Genomic DNA, 7,367 nt, shown 5'->3' with positions numbered 1-7,367 from the left:
CCCCCGCCCCGTGGCTCCCATGGACTGTGGATGATCAGTTTTTCTTGCATCTCTATTGGTCTTGGCCTCACATATTTCCAAGCTACGCAGTTAGGTGTATAAAGGTTCCTCTTCATCACTGTCACACTCTCTTGGGGGAATTGTACCTTTTATTAAAATTAAATATTTCTATTTATTTCTTTTAATGCTTTCTGTCTTGGATTTTATTTTGTCTTTTCTTTTTTTCTTTTTTTTGCATTTTACCTGGTGTATCTTGTTTATCTCTTTTATTTTCATCCTCCCTTTATCATTTGCTGGATGAAAGTTTTATTATGGCTTAAGGGAAATGTTATATCAGTTATTCTTGGAAAATATCTTAATGGACTGAGTATATATTATTCCAACGTGATGTGATTTATTTTATATAACCAGTCTCCTATTAATGGATATTTAGGTTGTAAATATTTTTGTTATTAAATAACTCTGTTGAATTTTTTTTTATGACATTTGTCCTATTTCTTTTTTTACAGTAAGGCCAGATTTTAAAACTATTTGTATTGATTATCTGAACATCAAAAATAATATTATCAGGCTATTCTTAGTACACACTCATATAATTCACTCAGTTTATTGGCTGTATTTGTCTTTAAACCACGTCACAGGTATTGTTCTAAAGAATGTATTTATCTTCAATATAATCTTTTTTTAAAATTTATTTTATTTATTTATTTTTGGCTGCGTTGGGTCTTCGTTGCTGCACACGGGCTTTCTCTAGTTGCATCAAGTGGGGGCTACTCTTCGTTGCAGTGCGTGGGCTTCTCATTGCAGTGGCTTCTCTTGTTGTGGAGCACGGGCTCTAGGCGCACAGGCTTTGGTAGTTGTGGCACACAGGCTCAGTAGTTGTGGCGCATGGGCTTAGTTGCTCCGCAGCATGTGGGATCCTCCAGACCAGGGCTCGAACTTGTGTACACTGCATTGGCGGGCGGATTCTTAACCCCTGCACCACCAGGGAAGCCCTTATTAGTTATTTTTTAATTACCCACAATCCTCTTCATAGTTGCATTTTACGGTTAATCACCTTGAACTTGTTGACTTCCTCAATCAACTCTTCTGACCATAATGAATTTTTAAACTTTGTATTATGGAAAATTCCAAACACACAGCAAAATAGCAGTATACCATGAATGCCCGTATGCACACAACCTCTAGGCCTCTCCTGGAACCGCTGAAACTACTTCAAAAGCACTTACCATTGGGATGAAACATCTCGCAGGTAAATCTCATCTTTGGAGGACTTAACTGGTAATCAAGTAGGAAACTCAGGATGGCAGGAGAAACCCCAAACTCAAAACAGGTGTCTTCTGGGCCCCTGCCACAATTCCTTCTGGAGGATTCAGTATTAATTGTTTGTACTCGGCCATCAGCCTCTTGAGTGCCATCCCCGCCATTGCCCGGCTTGCCTCCTCCGCGCTTGTCCCTCCTGCCCAACCTGTCCTATTTTTTTAAAGTACCTCCTATTGGGCTTCCTTTTCTGATTATATAACATCATTTTAAAAAATGAAAAATATAGAGAAGCACAGGAAAGGGAATAAAAGTTCTTGTAATCCCATCTTCCCATCACCAAAAAACTTCTATTAACATTTTGGTATCTACTCAGGCAATCTTTTCTTTTACTATATACTTGTGTGAGTATTTTTTAAAAACAAAATTGTAATCATACTATTTTTTAACTTGCTTTTGTCTTAACAGTATAAAATAACCTTACAGTATAAAGACATTTTCATGTCATTAAATATTTTTCATGATCTCAATTCTTAATGGGTTCATATAGTATTTTGTCAAAAGGATGTACATTTATTCAGTCACCCTTCTATTGTTGAATACTTAAATTGTTTGGATTTTTCCACCATTATAGATAGTACTGCTTTAAACATCCTGATCACAAATCTTGTATATGTCTTTATTTCTTCTTTCCTTACATTATATTGTCAGAAGTGGAATTCTGGTCAAAGAGTGTAAACACCAAGCTATCTGATAGCACTAGTGTTAGGCCTCTACTTTTTTTTTTTTTTTTAATTGGAGTATAGTTGATTTACAATGTTGTGTTAGTTTCAGGCGTACAGCAAAGTGATTCAGCTATACGTATACATATATCCATTCTTTTTCAGATTCTTTTCCCAAATAGGTTATTACAAAATGTTGAGTAGAGTTCCCTGTGCTGTATACAGTAGGTGCTTGTTGATTATCTATCTTATATATAGTAATGTGTACATATATGTTTATCCCAAATTCCTAATTTATCCCCCCCAACAAGTTTCCCCTTTGGTAACCGTAAGTTTGTTTTTGAAGTCTGTGAGTCTGTTTCTGTTTTGTAAATAAGTTCGTTTGTATCATTTTTTTAGATTCTACCTATAAGTGATATCATATGATATTTGTCTTTTTCTGTCTGACTTCACTTAGTATGGTAATCTCTAGATCCATCCATGTTACTACAAAGGGCATTATTTCATTCTTTTTACAGCTGAGTTAATATTCCATTGTATATATGTACCACAACTTCTTTATCCATTACTCTGTCGATGGACCTTTAGGTTGCTTCCATGTCTTGGCTATTGTAAATTGTGCTGCAGTGAACATTGTGGTGAATGTATCTTTTCAAATTATGGTTTTCTCCAGGTGTATGCTCAGGAGTGGGATTGCTGGATCATACAGTTGTTCTATTTTTAGTTCCCACCAGCGGTGTAGGAAGGTTCCCTTTTCTCCACCCCTTTCCAGCATTTATTGTTTGTAGACTTTTTCATGATGGCCATTCTGACTGGTATGAGGTGATTACTTCATTGTGGTTTCAGTTTGCGTTTCTCTGATAATTAGTGATGTTGAGCATCAGGCCTCTACTTTTGATATGTATCTGTCTTGGACAGAATTGCCTCTTTGTGTTCTCACATCCTAATTCTAGACTCATAGCCACATTTCTCCCTCTCCTTGGGCAAGGGTGCAAGGGTTTGTGTTGGGCCTGGAATGGCTCAGAGATGATGAGGATGAAGGGGAGAGAGGACTTGTCAGGTTTGAGGAAGGAGTGTGGAAAGACTGATGCCATCTAGATCTGAGAATTAAGTAGGTAGAGTACCAGCATATGTGCTTAATCTCCATGGGCTGGCAACCATGATTTTCTTCTCCAAGGTCCTCAAATATCACCCCTTGGTCCAAGGTCATATACTTTCTATAGCTGATAAAATCTTTGGGCCTAAGTTATTTGGCAGATGTGGAGAATGAACCCAAGGGGTAGAGGTGTGTGTGTGTGTTTGTGTGTGTGTGTGTGTGTTGGGGGAAGCAACCAGAAACCGTACTTATTGCCTGTCTGGAAGGTAAGGATGTAGTTGAGGAGTAACCTGTATTCCGTGTTAAAAGGAACTGATTTTCTACTGTTCTTTACTATTCCTGCAATAATAATTAGACTGTTGTAATAGTTGACTATTGCAATTTAAAGCTTGTCATTTTAAATTTAGTACTAACATCTTCCATTAGTTCAGTACTTATAGCAAGCCAAGCTCTGTGCAAGGTCCTTTATGTTCGTGGCCTCATTCACAACTCTGCAGGGTAGAATTCATCACCACTTTATAGGGAAAAAACCTATTGTGTGCTTTGCTGCACAATAGCCAGGACTTGGAAGCAACCTAAATGTCCATCGACAGATGAATGGATAAAGAAGATGTGGCACATATTTACAGCCCCAAAAAGGAAGAAAATTGAGTTATTCGTAATGAGGTGGATGGACCTAGAGTCTGTCATACAGAGTGAGGTAAGTCAATCCATTTAATAGTAAGCTATCTGCTACAAAATAGCAATGGTAAATGTAGAGAATTTCCCTGGCTTGAACTCTTTATTGGAGCATGTTATCTTTGGCCGTAGAGACCTTCTGTTTTGGGAAAAGGACAAGGGAGTACCCTACGGAACAGGCAGCATTAACAAACCAAATCTTCCATCATGCCTAACGTGCTGGGTTTACATTTCCTCTGACACGTGTAAAGGGGCCCCCTTTTCCCACCTACAGCATCTTTTCCATATATCCAGTTCAGGCATAAACATGAGCACCCATTTCCTAAATCTGCAGTGTCTGTGCCTGCTATGGCCATTGTTATTTTAGCTGCCAGTAATTATGAGCTTTGGGCTTTTGACTCATTTTCTGGGCCAGATTCCCTCATGGAAACTCTTGGTTGTCCTGGAACATTTTTCAGTCCAGGCCCAGAATCCCCATAACTAGGGGGACCTATGTACATGATTCTGTTTTGAATCCAGTCCCTTCCAAGCTGGGTCCCTTACTTTGAAGTGAGCCTCTCCTGGTCACCGTGGACCAGTGTTTCTCACCCCAAGGGACATTCAACAGCATCTGCAGATGTGTTGGTTGTCACAACTTGAGGTGGGGGGGCACTACTGTCATCTAGTGGTTAGAGGTAAGGATAATATTAAACATCCTGCAATGCACAGGACAACAAAGAATATTCTGGTCCAAAACATTAGTGGTGGCAAGGCTGAGATTCCCTATCACAGACTGAGAAGTAGCCTGAGACTCATCTATTTGGGCACATGCATTCCAACACACTTTAAATTTTACCCTAGAGGAAGCAGGGTAGGATATTGGTTAAAAATTGCAAGCAGGGGCTTCCCTGGTGGCACAGTGGTTAAGAATCCACCTGCCAATGCAGGGGACATGGGTTCGAGCCCTGGTCCGGGAAGATCCCACGTACCGCAGAGCAGCTAAGCCCGTGCGCCACAACTACTGAGCCTGCGCTTTAGAGCCCACGAGCCACAACTACCAAGCCCTCGTGCCACAGCTACTGAAGTCCATGCGCCTAGAGCCCGTGCTCAGCAACAAGAGAAGCCACTGCAATGAGAAGCCCGCGCACCACAATGAAGAGTAGCCCCTGCTCGCCGCAACTAGAGAAAGCCCGCGCGCAGCAACGAAGACCCAACGCAGCCAAAAATAAAATAAATTAATTTTTTAAAAAAGCGTATAAAAAAAAAATTGCAAGGGGTGGGGGAGAGTTGGACTCAAATAGGCCAGATGTGGATTGTCATCCTGAGTTCACCATTGACCTGGGTTTAAATTCTGGAGCACCATTTATTAGCTGCGTGACCTTTAGCAAAGAATCACCCTCTCTGAGCCTCAAGTTTCCTCATCTATAAAATAAAGGGTAGGAATCCTCACCTCTTGGGCATAGCAGGGCTCTAAAGCCCCACTCACAGAGCCCAGCACATACAAGCAACGACATTCATTCATTAAGCAAAATTGTTGAGCTTCTACCATGTGCCAGTGTTGGTGAATCCATCAGTGAACAGAACAAATAGATATCCTTGTCTTCAAGGAGCTTACCTTCTATTGGGAGGAACCAGACATGTCAGAAACAAACCGGTAAATATCACACAGCACATGGTGAAAGGGAGCCAGAGCAGGGGGATGGGCAGTGGCAGGGGCGCTGGAAGGGATGTGGCTGTTCTCCTGTCTTGCAAGGCATTCCTCTTCTTTGGGTTTTTCCTCCTAGCAGTAGTCACTTTTTCTCCGCCAGCTCCAATCCTCTCATCTAATTGTGACCAGCTGTACTGATGACTGGCAGGGGTGCAGGTATGGTGTGTGGTCAGCACTGTCATGAACAGCCCCCCATGGCTTGGGCCTGGTTGGCTGTGAGCTGTCTCCAGGGCCAGCCAGCTGCTAACCATACCTCTGTCCAGCATTCTTTACTTCTTTGGGATTCTTCCTTTCAGCATCCTTCCCCTTTCTAAGTGGAGTTTTAAAAAGACAAAATGTTTGTTTTAATCCATCCAAATTAAAGGTGTAAATCTGAAGTTTGATTGGTCAAAGAGCCACTCAGTCATTATTCCTAAAACTGAGCAAATGCATTCCCTCTTCTTAACTAGACTTAAACTCCAAGAAGGCTGAGTCCCATCTGACTGAAACCTCCCTGCAATGCATGATTTGCATGTAAACAGCAGGTACAGTCCCCATAGTAGAAAGAGCTCAGGTTTTGGAGTCAAACAGATCTGGTTTTGAATCTTAGCTGGGGAGATACCTTAGCCTCCCTAGCCTCAGTTTACTCATCAGCCAGATGGGAATAAACTCTCACCTTTCAGGGTGGTTGTGAGGATCGGAGAGAACTCATCGGAAGTACTATGCACGGGAAAGTGTGTACGGCCCCTCTGTGATATACGTGGTGAACTTCATCCCTGTCCCTTCCCCCTTAGTACCCAAGCCCAGCAATCACTAAGGAAAGACAAAACCAGGAGTTCTTAGAGATGGAGCTCCCCTAGTATAGCTCACCTCTCTCTTTCTTTCCCCCAAACTGCAACAGAAAAAAGTCTCCAACTCTGGGAAATTTTTCAATAAAAACATAATGTTCAATCTTATGTTTGAAACATGAAACTGAAATTAAGATGTATTTGTTCTTCCTATCAGATTGATAATAATATCCTATTGATGAGTGTGTAGAAAAAGGTACTATCATATACCTTTCTGGAGACTCTGAAGTTGAACAGACTATTTGAAGGTCAATTTGCCAGTACTTATCAAATGTTAAGAGGTTGATACTTCTTAGACCAAGGAATTCTACTTAAGGAATCTGCCTTACAGAAATACCAGCATAAATACATAAGGATGTTCACTAAGGCACTTTTTATAATAACCAGACACTGGAAACGATTTTAATGTCCATCAGTTGGAGGTTGATTAAATCCATGTGGTCCATCCAGACTATGGGACACTAACTCTGTAGCCATTAAAAAGAATGGGTAGAGGCTCAAGAGGGAGGGGATATGGGGATATACATATACATACAGATGATTCACTTTGTTGTACAGTAGAAACTAACACAACATTGTAAAGCAATTATACTCCAATAAAGATATTTAAAAAAAAGAATGGGTGACTTAAGAGATATAAACTACTATATATAAAATAAATAAGCTACAAGGATATATTATATAGCACAGGGATTATAACCAATATTTTATAATAACTATAAATGGAGTATAATCTATAAAATGTTTGAATCACTATGTTGTACACCTGAAACTAATATAATGTCATAAACCAACTGTACCTCAGTTAAAAAAAAAAAAAGAATGAGTGACTTTGGACAAGGGAAATGTTTTCAAGCTAGAGGTAGTGGTTGCACAACACTGTGAATGTACTAAAAAGGCCACTGAATTGTTCACTTTCAAAGTGGTTAATTTCATGTTATGTGAATTTCACCTCCATAAATTAATATTTTTGTTAAGAGTGGGTCTTAATATTCTAACATGGAGAGACATGTTGTTGAATGAAAAGAGAAGACATCCTGTTTTCTGTGAATATTAGCAAATGCATAGAAAAGGTGTGGAAAGACCTTGAACAAACT

General features: G+C 40.0%; 1 protein-coding gene across 2 annotated transcripts in view; it reads left to right on the top strand.

Moving 5' to 3' along the window:
- The window catches only part of ARHGEF3 (Rho guanine nucleotide exchange factor 3), a 66,170-nt gene that overhangs the window by 31,319 nt on the left and 27,484 nt on the right, over nt 1-7,367 (top strand). The gene's annotated exons all lie outside the window — the stretch shown is intronic.

The sequence above is a fragment of the Lipotes vexillifer genome, unplaced genomic scaffold (genome assembly GCF_000442215.2).
Source record: "Lipotes vexillifer unplaced genomic scaffold, Lipotes_vexillifer_v1.1 scaffold521, whole genome shotgun sequence".
Taxonomy (NCBI): Eukaryota; Metazoa; Chordata; class Mammalia; order Artiodactyla; family Lipotidae; genus Lipotes; species Lipotes vexillifer.
The sequence above is the reverse complement of the archived record's forward strand: the minus strand, read 5'-3'. Positions and strand labels throughout refer to the sequence as shown.